We start from the raw sequence: 13157 nt of genomic DNA on the forward strand, positions 1-13157 counted from the left end.
ATTTACGATTTGTATTGGAAACCATTTATTGTAACAGTACTATCTTTTAACCACTAGATGGTGCTATCTAGTTTGTATTGGGTTATCTGTGCGCTCAGACTTTCCTCACAGTGGCACAGTGTCCAGAGTAGCGTGTCTCCAACATGTTATTTCAGCCACACCCCCCCCTGGTGACGCAACCCATCCGGGAAGTGTTGGGGGTTTGGCGGTGACCTGGATAGCGTGTGACGCGTGAACCGGATACTCCACGTGTTAGCTGATGGGTCGGGCTAGCAGCACGATACAGCTACCGGAACATAAGACACAGCAGTTGAGAATTAGCAAAAGACAGGTAATTGGTCGTCAGCTTAGATAAATAGAAGACACTATCTACCAGCATATACCATTTCCAAAGAAGCCATTTGGGCAAAACGAGCATCAAAGGAGGGAATAGTGGTAACCATTCTGCTCTATATGCCTTGAACTTTGTCTATTAATATGTTTGCATACAGCCTTGGCTGCTTAGCTTGCAAATGGAAGTAATACAGCTTATGATTACACAAGGGGGAATTCTGTCCATGGGATATATATATATATATATATATATATATATATATATATATATATATATATACATACAGTACAGACCAAAAGTTTGGACACACCTTCTCTTTAAAGATTTTTCTGTATTTTCATGACTATGAAAATTGTACATTCACACTGAAGGCATCAAAACCATGAATTAACACATGTGGAATTATATACTTAACAAAAAAGTGTGAAACAACTGAAAATATGTCTTATATTCTAGGTTCTTCAAAGTAGCCACCTTTTGCTTTGATGACTGCTTTGCACACTCTTGGCATTCTCTTGATGAGCTTGTACTGTATATATACACACACACACCATTTTTTTTGATAACCCATTGATTTTTTTGAAGGATATATGTACACATGGGATACTGCAATTGTGTTACAAGTTGCATTTCATGATATCGCCCTGACTATTTGCATACCTATATATGAATTAACAATCTTGCACTATGATTAGCACTTTATGGGTACTTGGTACAATTTGCTGCTATCTATATCTACCCTCAGTATTCCTTCATAGAGACTATCTCTTTGTAGATTGATTATTTATAAATATAAACTTTTTCAACCGTTTAGATTTGAGAGTCCTCAGTGGTTGATACCTTTTAATGGCTAACTGAAAAGATGGTAACAAATTGCAAGCTTTCGAAACTACTCAGATTTCTTCATCAGGCATAGGATACCGGTCTGACGCCTCTCATCCAGCCAAACCAGAACTCACACTTTGCACTGATGAGGGGCAGTACCTCGAAACACAGTGTCTGCAAATTGAGTTTCTGGTTTTGTTTTTTTTTCTCCTAAGTCATGTGATAAGGCTTGTTAAAGGGTCACTATTGACTTCTAGGATTGCTACTTCCGGTGTGTGGCAGTAGATTTCTAGACAATTTGCATATACACAGCAAGACATAGAAATAATGTAATAGATGAGACAAGTGATGTAAAGCAGAGCTATTTCTATTGGAGAGAGATAAACACAGTTGTGGCCATAAATATTGGAATAGTTCATAGATAAGGAGTGTAAAAGTTTTATTATCCTGTGATTGAGGTCTGGTCCAGGGTTGTGATGACCCCCCAGGTCTGATGAGCACATTCCTTCATTGATGTAGAATGACATAAATCCATGCGACACATTCATTCCTGCTCTGAAGGTGTCAATGGTGATCTTTATGTTGTCTGTGGTCATTATAAATGGACAGGTCTTACATTTTTTCTGGTTGCAGGGAAAGGTTCCTGGAGCTGGTGGAGATGACAGTGAGCTTCTGACAATGGTGCTTCTTAAATTTGGGGGCTGCCTAAAACACAGCAGTGGAGGGTCTGGAAGGGTTACTTTTTGTAGTAATGGTTGTAGTTTCCTTGTAGTTCCTTTTAGCACCTCCAGATTTGGATTGTAGATTACGACTAGAGGCATCCGGTTGCTTTCTTCTTTTTTTTGTACTGTAGGAGGTGATTCCTTGATATTCTGGTGGCACTTGTAATCTGGTTCTCAATTGTTCTTGGATGGTAGCCCTGATTCAAAAAGGTATTTGTCTCTCTCCATAGGGTTGGAACATATCCGATTGTATCTGACGGCTTGGCTGTAGACAATAGAGTTTTTATGTGTTTTGGATGTTGGACGGTTGATTGGCTTCCGGTAAAGGGATGTCTCTGTAACATACCTGGCGGCGTCATTGCATAGTGGTCCATCTCCCACTGTGCAAGAGTGCGCACTTTATCTCCAGTCCAGGGTGTCTCTCTGGCTTCCCTCCATGCTGTCTGTTTGCTTCTGTGTCTGCTGCTTAAGGGCGGCGCCCGATCACTTCCTGCTTTTTGTACCTGCTGCAGGCACATCCCTTGTGCGTCCTCAGCCTATTGCTGTCTGTCACCTGGTATTTAAACCAGCTGCCCCAATTAACTGATGCCTGAGCATCTTGCCCTGTCAGTTGGCTTTTGTCTCTGACATGCCAGGTCCTGTCTATGTTACCTGTCTTGCAGTATCTGTTCCCATGTCTGTACTGTGTCCTATCTGTGTACCTTAACCTGCAGTCTGTACTCGTTCCTTGCCTGTTCGTTCCGCCTTCCTGGAGGCTGTATTTCCAGGCCAGTCTGAACACGCTCCTTGCCTGTTCGTCCTGCCTCTCTGGGGACCGTATTCCCAGACCCGCTCCTGTATCCCGCTGCAGTGTCGGTCTCCTCCGTACACTCAGTTCCAGTCTGAACTCTCTCCTATCTTTTACCTGTTTTTTCTCTATGTCCGTTCCATTCCTTTTTCTGCAGAGTCTGAACTCGTACCTAACTCCTGCTCGTTGTCACTGTACTTTCGTTTGTGAGTTTGTGGTCCACTCGCTACTTCTCTGCAAGTACCCTGTGGGTATCTGGTTCTGCCTTTCCCTTCTAGTCTGTTCCGTGTGAACAGAGCCCTGTTCCCACCCCGTCTGCGGTTTTCGCTTTGCTCAGCTCTGTCCGCCGCGTCTGCGGTTTTCGTTTTGCTCAGCTCTGTCCGCCGCGTCTGCGGTTTTCGCTTTGCTCAGCTCTGTCCGCCGCGTCTGCGGTTTTCGCTTTGCTCAGCTCTGTCCGCCGCGTCTGCGGTTTTCGCTTTGCTCAGCTCTGTCCGCCGCGTCTGCGGTTCTCGCTTTGCTCAGCTCTCTCCGCCGCGTCTGCGGTTTTCGCTTTGCTCAGCTCTGTCCGCCGCGTCTGCGGTTTTCGCTTTGCTCAGCTCTGTCAGCCGCGTCTGCGGTTTTCGCTTTGCTCAGCTCTGTCCGCCGCGTCTGCGGTTTTCCTTTGCTCAGCTCTGTCCGCCGCGCCTGCGGTTTTCGCTTTGCTCAGCTCTGTCAGCCGCGTCTGCGGTTTTCGCTTTGCTCAGCTCTGTCCGCCGCGTCTGCGGTTTTCGCTTTGCTCAGCTCTGTCCGCCGCGTCTGCGGTTTTCGCTTTGCTCAGCTCTGTCCGCCGCGTCTGCGGTTTTCGCTTTGCTCAGCTCTGTCCGCCGCGTCTGCGGTTTTCGCTTTGCTCAGCTCTGTCCGCCGCGTCTGCGGTTTTCGCTTTGCTCAGCTCTGTCCGCCGCGTCTGCGGTTTTCGCTTTGCTCAGCTCTGTCCGCCGCGTCTGCGGTTTTCGCTTTGCTCAGCTCTGTTCGCCGCGTCTGCGGTTTTCGCTTTGCTCAGCTCTGTCCGCCGCGTCTGCGGTTTTCGCTTTGCTCAGCTCTGTCCGCCGCGTCTGCGGTTTTCGCTTTGCTCAGCTCTGTCCGCCGCGTCTGCGGTTTTCGCTTTGCTCAGCTCTGTCCGCCGCGTCTGCGGTTTCGAATTTGTCTCCCAGTCTGTACTGGACCCTACCCAGCCTGCGCTCTAGTCTGCCTGTTCCAGTATTCCCCGGTGTGGGTCAACAGTCGTGTCCGGAGTCTGACCTGGAGTAGACCCTGGTTCCTCTGCTCGGTTCCTCCCTGGTGCACTGGCGTTGTATGCCGTCGTGCGACCTTGGTCGGATCGGGCAGATACTTAGTTACGCCCCTCCAGGCACTCTCCGGTTCATGGCACAGTGGAATCACTACATAAACACGCACACACCAGTCAGTCCGGGCGTGTGCATTACAGTCTCTATTGTTCCGCAGTTTAATGATGGTGTCCAAAAAGTTAATTTCAGTACAGGAGTTGTTGAGTGTTAGGTTGATGGTGGGATGAAATCGATTAAAGTGTTCATGGAACGTCTTCAGCTGTTGCTCAGACTCCATCCAGATGATTAAAATATTGTCAATGTAACGATAGTAGACCAAAGGCCTAATGGAACATGAAGACAAAAGGTCACTTTCAAGCTTGGCCATGAAATGATTTGCATACTGTGGTGCCATTTTACTTCCCATTGCTGTACCAGTCTCCTGTAGATATATGTTGTTATCAAATTCAAAGTAATTGTGGATGAGGATGAATTTTGTAAGTTTCACCACACAATCAGCATCAGTTCCTGTATTTTCCATGAAGACTTTGCAGGCGTTTAATCCATCCTGGTGTGGGATATTAGAGTACAAAGATTCCACATCCATTTTAGCCAGGATGATTCCTTCTGGTAGAGGACCTATTGCTGCTCGCTTATTCAGTAGGTCCGTCATGTCCTGAATGTAGCTGGGTGTGTTATTTACCAGGGGTTTAAGAACACCCTCTACCCATGCAGAAATTTGCTCAGTAAGGGTGCCTACGCATGAAATAATTGGTCTTCCTGGATTTCAAGATTTGTGGATTTTTGGAAGCATATAGAATGTCCCTATTCTTGAACCCTCTGGTATCAGGTCATCTGCTTTTATGGATTTGTCAGGCAGACAAGATACCAACTTGTTTAGTCCTGTGTAGGGTTAGACTCCAGTTTTTTGTAGTAGCGTCTGTACATCAGTTGTCTGTTTGATTCCTTCAGGTAGTCTGATGTGTTCATCATCACTATTGCACCACCCTTGTCCGCAGGTTTAATGATGATTTCTTTATTGGTTTTCAAAGATTGTATGGCATTTCTATACTGGGCATTGATGTTGGATGCTTGTCTCCTGTTTGTTTCCATGAAGGTGGATTTTATCACATGTCTGAAGGGGGTCTATATATGTATCCAAATGAGGGTTGAGTCCAGCTGGAGGTGTCCAGTCTGAACTTTTCTTGGTTGTCAAGATCCCTTTTCCTTCAGTTCGGGTGGGTTCTGAATCTTCTGTATCATTGAAATATTCCCTCAGGTGCAGTCTCCTGACATAATTTTCCATATCACTGCAGGACTCATCATATTACATCAGGACTACAAGATTACAGGTACTTTCAGCTGTATCACATCTAATGTGGTGTACTTAATTATATGTACCAAATGTCCAGCTGGGGGTCTGTGTGTAGGGGAGAAAGGGCAAAAACTTAAAACAAGGATGAATTCTCATCGCCACACAATTAAAGAAAAAAGAATAGATCTACCTGTGGCCAATCATTTATGTATCCTTGCTCACAGCATCACGGATATGAAATTACTGGAATTAAAAGATAACTCCAAATCTCAGAGAGACAGAAAACTTTCGGAATTTAAACTCATGACGACCTTTGACACCTTCAGAGCAGGAATGAATGTGTCGCATGAATTTATGTCATTCTACATCAACGAAGGAATGTGCTCATCAGACCTGGGGGGTCATCACAACCCTAGACCAGACCTCAATCACAGGATAATAAAACTTTTACACTCCTTATCTATGAACTATTCCAATATTTATGGCCACAACTGTGTTTATTAGAGATGAGCGTTGTTTTACTCGAACTGTTCGCCAATCTCAAATTCGAGCTGTTTTGGGCGGTGTTCGAGCCGTTCGGCAAACACGAATGATTTGAGAAAAATTCGGCTGTTCGAGGTTATGTTCGATAACTGTTCGTGCACCAAAATCATAACTGGATTTTTTCTCAGTAATGATGAAAATTAATGTTAATACGCAGTTTGAGTGTACAGCGGGGCGGGGGGAGGGGAAGGGGATGGATCTCTGCAGGAATAATGAAGATCTCCATTTTTTTTTCTCTTTCCCGCATTTACAGTGGGGAGGTGCAATCTGTCAGCCTATCAGCAGCGCACACACGGAGCGAAGTGCTTTTTTTCACACAAGCAAGGGCATGTGTCATTGGCAGTGTATGTCACATGTCCTGGCCCTATAAGACCCAGCCATTTTCCCTGTCGCCACCATTTTCTCACTGCTGCAGCTGCGTGTTAGACGGCACCGCTGTTGCTGTGTGCGCTATACCTTGTTAATTTCAAGCCAATTTTCGCACAAATCTACAGATAGCTTGGGAGTAGGGAATAGTTGTGATTGCAGTCCTTTTAAGGACTATGTTACATCATTTCCTATGACTTTTATCAAGCAGGTCTGTGCTCTTAAATAGATAGGTTGGGAGTAAAGACTAATTGTAATTGCAGTCCTTTTCAGGACTAGATTACATCAGTTCCTATCACTTTTTGCCAGGCAGGTCTGTGCCAGTGCTGTGCTAGTTTTTTTCACAGCATTTGGCTGAATCTAGCAAAGCTAATCCTTTTTGGCCTATTGCAGAGTGTGTTAGTCAGTGGAGTAGCCTATCTGTGTTGCAAGATACACCACCTGTGTATAGAATACCAATTTTTTTACTGCACCTAGTGAAGTAAAACCTTTTGGGCATAGCATCATTCTATTAGTCCATCTATACTGACCTCCATCAGGTTGCAAACTGAATATAATTTTTTTCTGCATCTACCTCTGAAAAAATACTTGGCCTTCTAGCAGTGTGTGGGACTTTCTCTATTAGTCCATCTATACTGACCTCCATCAGGTTGCAACTTCAAAATAATTTTTTGTCTGCATCTAAAAATATTTGGCCTTCTAGCAGTGTGTGGGACTTTCTCTATTAGTCCATCTATACTGACCTCCATCAGGTTAAAAATTAAAAATAATTTTTATCTGCATCTAGCTCTGAAAAAATATTTGGCCTTCTAGCAGTGTGTGGGACTTTCTCTATTAGTCCGTCTATACTGACCTCCATCAGGTTGCAAATGGAAGATAATTTTTATCTGCATCTAGCTCTAAAAAAATATTTGGCCTTCTAGCAGTGTGTGGGACTTTCTCTATTAGTCCATCTATACTGACCTCCATCAGGTTGCAAATTCAAAATAATTTTTGTCTGCATCTAGCTCTGAAAAAATATTTGGCCTTCTAGCAGTGTGTGGGACTTTCTCTATTAGTCCATCTATACTGACCTCCATCGGGTTGAAAATTAAAAATAATTTTTATCTGCATCTAGCTGAAAAAATATTTGGCCTTCTAGCAGTGTGTGGCACTCATTGTATTAGGCCATCTATACCAAGCTCCACCAGCTTTTAAATTAATAATAATTTTTAGCTGCATCTAGCCCTGAAAATAAATTTTCTTCCCAATAGTGGTAGCAATAGAAATATGGGGCACGCGCCTGGCTTACAAAAATATACGCTTCATAACAAAAAACACCAGCCCAGCGCACTGCATTAATAAGATGGCATCATCGTCTCTCCCAATGCTAGGCCTACTACCCAGGCTAGCATTCCTGTGCCTAAAACACAATGTATAGGTCCGCGCTAGCCACTATGCTGAGGGGTCTAAAGCTGCTGCTTTATAACAATTCAATTGGCAGATTTTCACAGAGCTCTTCCACAACGACCACCCATCGGGCAACAGTTGCCCAACCTTCCCTATGGGATCTAGTGGCGAATAGTTGATGCCAATAATCAGAGCGTCGGTTGCCCCGTCGACGTGGCAAGCATACGGTAAGGCATAGGAAGAGTGGACACGACTAGTAGCAGGCAGACGGGTTGACCAATGTGAACAAGCCAGATCACAAGTCACCATAGAATTTCTCCACCAGCTAATTATGAGGGGCATATCAGGGGCGTCAGCGCAGCGGTGTCTGACCGGAGTAGCATTTCACTTCCAACTACTGAATTGGGGAGATGTGACAAAGATTCATCATCAGACAATCCATAAAAGGGTGGAAAAGGGGTCAGCCAAGTCAGGAGTGTAGACGTCCCGTCCCGTATCACTAGAACTGATTTCTCACATCATATCCCTAACACCATTAACATGACACTCACAATTTGAAGCAACACTACTGTCTACTGCATTTGTGATCGCCTTCTTCGGGGCGCTATGCATAAGCGAATTAGTCCCTCAATCCAAAATTACCACCAGTGGAGGCTTATTACACCAGGACGTAGTCATAGCCAATAATGCAATACGTCTACGCATACACAATTCGAAAACGGTTCCAGCGGGCAGGGGCACTTGGGTACTTCTACAACCCACAAACGGTACACTGAGTGGGGTAACAATTGTAAAAACATATCTAACCATCAGATCACAAAGTAATTTCTTCCTATCACACATTGATGGAATGCCATTATCAAGATACCAGTTACAAGCTATATTTAATAAATGCATAACATCGGCAGGGAACCACCCCAAAGATTACGGGACACACTCATTCCGCATAGGCGCGGCCACGGAAGCAGCAAGAGCAGGACTGTCAGAAATGGAAGTTCAGAGGATAGGGAGATGGCGATCCACGTGTTTGGCAAGATACATAAGACCGGACTTGTTATCCTAACGTGGTTTGTTTCTTTTACAGGTGACGCTAAGCCAACAGTGTGGGTGATAGGCCAATCGTATATGTATTGGGCAGAAAAAAGGGCGAAAGTCTGCCCAGGCGGGAGGAAATTAGAGTTTCATAACACATATTTCAACTAGAGAGGTATTAGAGGCCTGCTATGGCCACAGGTACTAATGGAGGTAATCAAGGTAGGGAGACAGGCAAGATGTCTGGTCATCTTAGTTATACAGGCCGGGGGAAACAACCTAGGTCATCACAACAGCGCATAACTAATGGCAATAATGAAACAAGACACTGAGCTCTTCAGAGAATTTTTCACAAAACTAGCTATAGTATGGTCAGAGATTGTGCCGACAGCGGTATGGCAAGGTGCGCGAGACATCACGGCCATCGAACAGACAAGGCGGGTTATAAATATTCGGATGGCAAAATTTAGAAGAGACAGAGGCGGTGTAGTGATACGACACCGACAACTGGAAGGAGATAAAGCAGGCCTCATACGGCCCGACGTTGTTCACTTAATGGATATTGTACTGGACATATTCCTGTCAGGACTCTAGGACAGAGTGGAACAAGCGTTAAGAGTGATAAGTGGGGGTCAGAGTCCTGCATACGAGTACGCAGGTTCCTCCGTGGCCTGGAAATAGAAAGGACATGTTGGAGAGTTACACTTGTTGGCCAACTTGCCGGAGTGGAGACCCAGGGCATGCTGCAACAAGCTGAAATATTTTATAAATAAAATGCCTTTCTAATGGAATGAGTATAAAGAGTTAATAAAGCTGTGACTCACCCATCCAATTGTAAGAGTTACATTATTGTATTGTCAAGGAAAGGGGGGCGGTAGGGGGGCTGAGCGTCTGGGTTTGGTTGGGGGTCGCCACAGTCTGCCTAGGCTAGATGCATTTAAAAATTCTCATTAGATACACAGGCGGTGCAGCTTGCTTCGCAGCTGGGCTACTACGCCCAAAGTATTGCCTAGGCTAGATGCAGTTAAAAATTCTACGCTGACTAGCAGACACTGAAGATTTGGAGCAGACCTCTGAGTAAACAGCTCTTCAGACTCAACCATCTGTGTTACCCCAAGCCATAGTGTATGAAGTTTCTTACAGTTAAAAGTGGGGGGGCGACCCAACCCACCTGGAATTGACGATGCCAACGTCACGTAAGACACAGCAAGGGGACTCCAAAAAGAGTCTCCATTTTTTCCCAAAATTGTGGCACAGACACCACTTAACCCTAGAACGCATACCTGGGGAATCGCAGGCCCGCCCTGTTAATTGTTTTCTATTTTCTGCAAGATTACTTTAGTGAGAATTTTGAAACTCTAGGTATTCTTCATGTATATAGTTGTTTGTCATTTGAGTTTAAGTTATTCCATGTTATTTGCACACGGGCATAAATGGCCCCAGTTATATGAAAGTGTAGATTTTTATGGTCATGCATTCTAGGGTTAAGTGGCATCAATTGCCCCACAGTTGCTTAAAACGGTTGGTGAGGTGATTTTACCAAATCCTCAAGGTTTTAGTCTCCCAAGCATAACACAGGGATAGAAAAGTCCTTGCGAATCCATGATTTGTTCATCTTTATGAACGTGAGTCTGTCTACATTCTCAGTGGACAGATGCGTGCGCCTATCTGTCAGCACACCACCAGCAGCGCTGAACACACGTTCAGAGAGAACACTGGCTGCAGGGCATAACAAGATCTCCAAGGCGTGAGTGGCGAGCTCCGGCCATTTTTCCAGATTGGAATACCAAAATGAGCAAGGGTCCAGTGACACAGTCATGGCTTCGATGTTCACTTGGAGATACTCCTGCACCATCCTCTCTAGGCATTGACTATGTGTCAGACTTCTTGTCTCCTGTGGCCTTGCAAAGGATGGTCTAAAAAAGTGGTGAAACGATTCCACAAAATTGCTGTTACCAGCAGATACTGTGTTACTGTTACGGTTTGAGGGATGAAGACTCGACAGTCCCACGGTTGGCAAGTTAGAACTGTGAGATTCACTACGTGCACCACTGGTGTTTTGTGGAAAAGCACTTGTAAGATTCTGCAACAGCGTCTGCAGATACTCCTGCATGCGTCAATCCCTTTTTATGGCAGAAATTATTTTGGCAAATTTACTTTTGTACCGGGGATCTAAGAGTGTGGCAACCCAGTAGTCGGGATTACTTCGAATTCTGACAATCTGAGGGTCATGTTGCAGGTAGTGCAGCAAGAAGGCACTCATGTGTCTTGCGCATCCAGGAGGACCAAGTCCTTGTTGTGTTGGTAGCGAGGTAAGAATCATGCTTCCTTCCTCTGCCCTCTCCCCCCAACCTAGCACAACAGAAATGTGATCAAGGTCTCCCTCATCTGATGAGTCTTCCATGCCCATCGCCAGTTCGTCCTCCACTTCTTCCTCGGCTCCTGCACCTTCCTCAACAGTTTGGCTGCTACCATGCGCCCTGGTTAATCCCTCTCCCCCACCCTCCCATGCCTGCCGCCTTGGTGCTGCCAACCGTATGGACCTTGGAGATGTTATCCCTTCCGCATACAACTCCTCCTCTACTTCCTCCACCTCCTCTTGTCCCACCACCTAACTCTGAATTCTGTTTAATGCGTGCTCCAGCATGTAAATCACCGGAATAGTCATGCTGATAATGGCATCGTCGTCAGCATTAAACATCTTCGTTGCCATTTCAAAACTGTGCAGAAGGGTGCATGGCGCCCCTGAGGGTTCAGTCGCCACAGAGTTACTGCATCTCACCCAGAGGTGTGGTATCTCACCCTCAGGTAAGGAAGGCATATGGCTCGGGACCCTAACACCTGCATCCAACACATACGTGCAGTGGGGGTAGGGCGAGATTGCTCCTAAGGGAGAGCACAGTTCCAGGTCCCTAGCTGGTGGGAGGGTCCTATATAGTGGGAGCTTAGGGGAGCAGCTTAGCGGAGCACATGACAGGGAGAGTATAAATAGGAAGCCATCTTAGAAAGAGCAAGCCAGTCAGAGGAGGAAAAGTGACAGGAGCAGAGGCTCGGCATGAGCTCTGTTCCAGAGTCGGGCCTAGCCTGGGAGGCCCAGGACTGAAGGAGAGAAGAGAGGAGTGGGAGCAGGAAGGCTCCAGGAACCGAAGGGACCCCAGGGCTACGGGCCTTGCAGAAGGCCACCCGTACTCCTGCTGCTACCAGGAGGTAGAAGGGTCAGGCCAGATAAGGGGAACCGGTCCCTCAACTAGTGGAGAAACAGCAAGGCTCAACTAGAAACCAGAGGCTGCAGCATTTCATGTACTGCAGGTAGAAGTCCACATCAGTCTCACTAAGAAGGTAGCCACATAGGACCCAGGGGACGGAACACAAGTCGCCTGCCAAGGTCCGAGGATACCGGATAGATGTGTCACTGGGTGTGAGGTGCAGGGAGAAGGCCAGAGAAAGGACACACAGAAGGGGGTCCTGCTAAGATCTCCGGAGCTATCTGGGGGTGGACTGAGCCCCTCACTGAGTATGCACAGCACGACGGGTGAGATTGCTCTGGTACCTGTAATCTGGACTGCAACAACTGTGAGTAAAGATCTTGGGACTGCATCACACGGACTCTGTGTTCATTACTTACTCCCTGCACTACAACCACCATCATCCACCCACACTGCCCTGAAGCTACACTCTTCCTGTGGTGAGTAATAATACCATTGCTGCAAATCCACCAGCTTCAGAGGACTGTTCCGCAGCGGCGGCCCCTTTTGCCCCACTCCAGAGGTGGCGTAGTCGGACATTATAAAACCCATATATACAAATTACCCTTGGATTGACCGCCCTGGATCACGGACCGGGTCACCGCCACAGTGACTACAACCCCCAGCGTCTACCGGCCCGGCTCAGGGTACCCCACGGCCCAGGGGGCGCGTCAACTTCATAGGTCCCTGATCTGAGACAACTCCTGCAGCGTGATTTGCCCCACCTCTGGATCTCGTTGGCCCAGGCTATACGTCAGAACGTATTGCACCAGGGCTTGTCGGTGCTGCCACAGTCGCTGCAACATGGTCAGAGTTGAAATCCACCGTGTCGGCACATCACATTTCAGCCGGCGAACTGGCAGGCCCAACGACTTCTGTAGAGATGTAAGTCACTGAGCTGCGGGATGCGAACGGCGGAAGTGAGCACACAGCGACCGTGCCCTCTGCAGAAGGCCATCTAGTCCGGGATAGTGGGCTAACAATTTATGGACAACCAGGTTCAACACGTGAGCCATACAAGGCACGTGTGTGACATTTCCCTGGCGAAGGGCCGCACCCAGGTTTGCAGCATTGTCGCACACGGCCTTCCCTGGTTGCAGGTCCAGTGGAGACAACCATTCATGAAACTGGGTCTCCAGAGCTGACCACAACTCCTCAGCTGTGTGACTCACATTTCCCAGACATTTCAAAGTAAACACTGATGCCTTGAGCCCTGCTGCCAGCATAGTAAGGAGATGTGCAGGATTCCTTCTGCGCAGTTAGAAAGCAGGTGGCATTATCAGACAGGCTTTGGG

At 46.6% G+C, this 13157-nt stretch overlaps 1 long non-coding RNA gene across 1 annotated transcript in view; it reads left to right on the forward strand.

Moving 5' to 3' along the window:
• Positions 1-233: 233 nt before the first annotated feature.
• Positions 234-13157, forward strand: part of LOC141173212 (uncharacterized) — a 28130-nt gene continuing 15206 nt past the window's right edge. The window contains exon 1 of the long non-coding RNA XR_012252612.1: positions 234-331. This is a non-coding gene — a long non-coding RNA (uncharacterized lncRNA). The remainder of the gene's footprint in view (positions 332-13157) is intronic.

This window comes from Phyllobates terribilis, unplaced genomic scaffold (genome assembly GCF_046119375.1).
Source record: "Phyllobates terribilis strain yellow unplaced genomic scaffold, ASM4611937v1 Scaffold_12__6_contigs__length_324123572, whole genome shotgun sequence".
NCBI lineage: Eukaryota > Metazoa > Chordata > Amphibia > Anura > Dendrobatidae > Phyllobates > Phyllobates terribilis.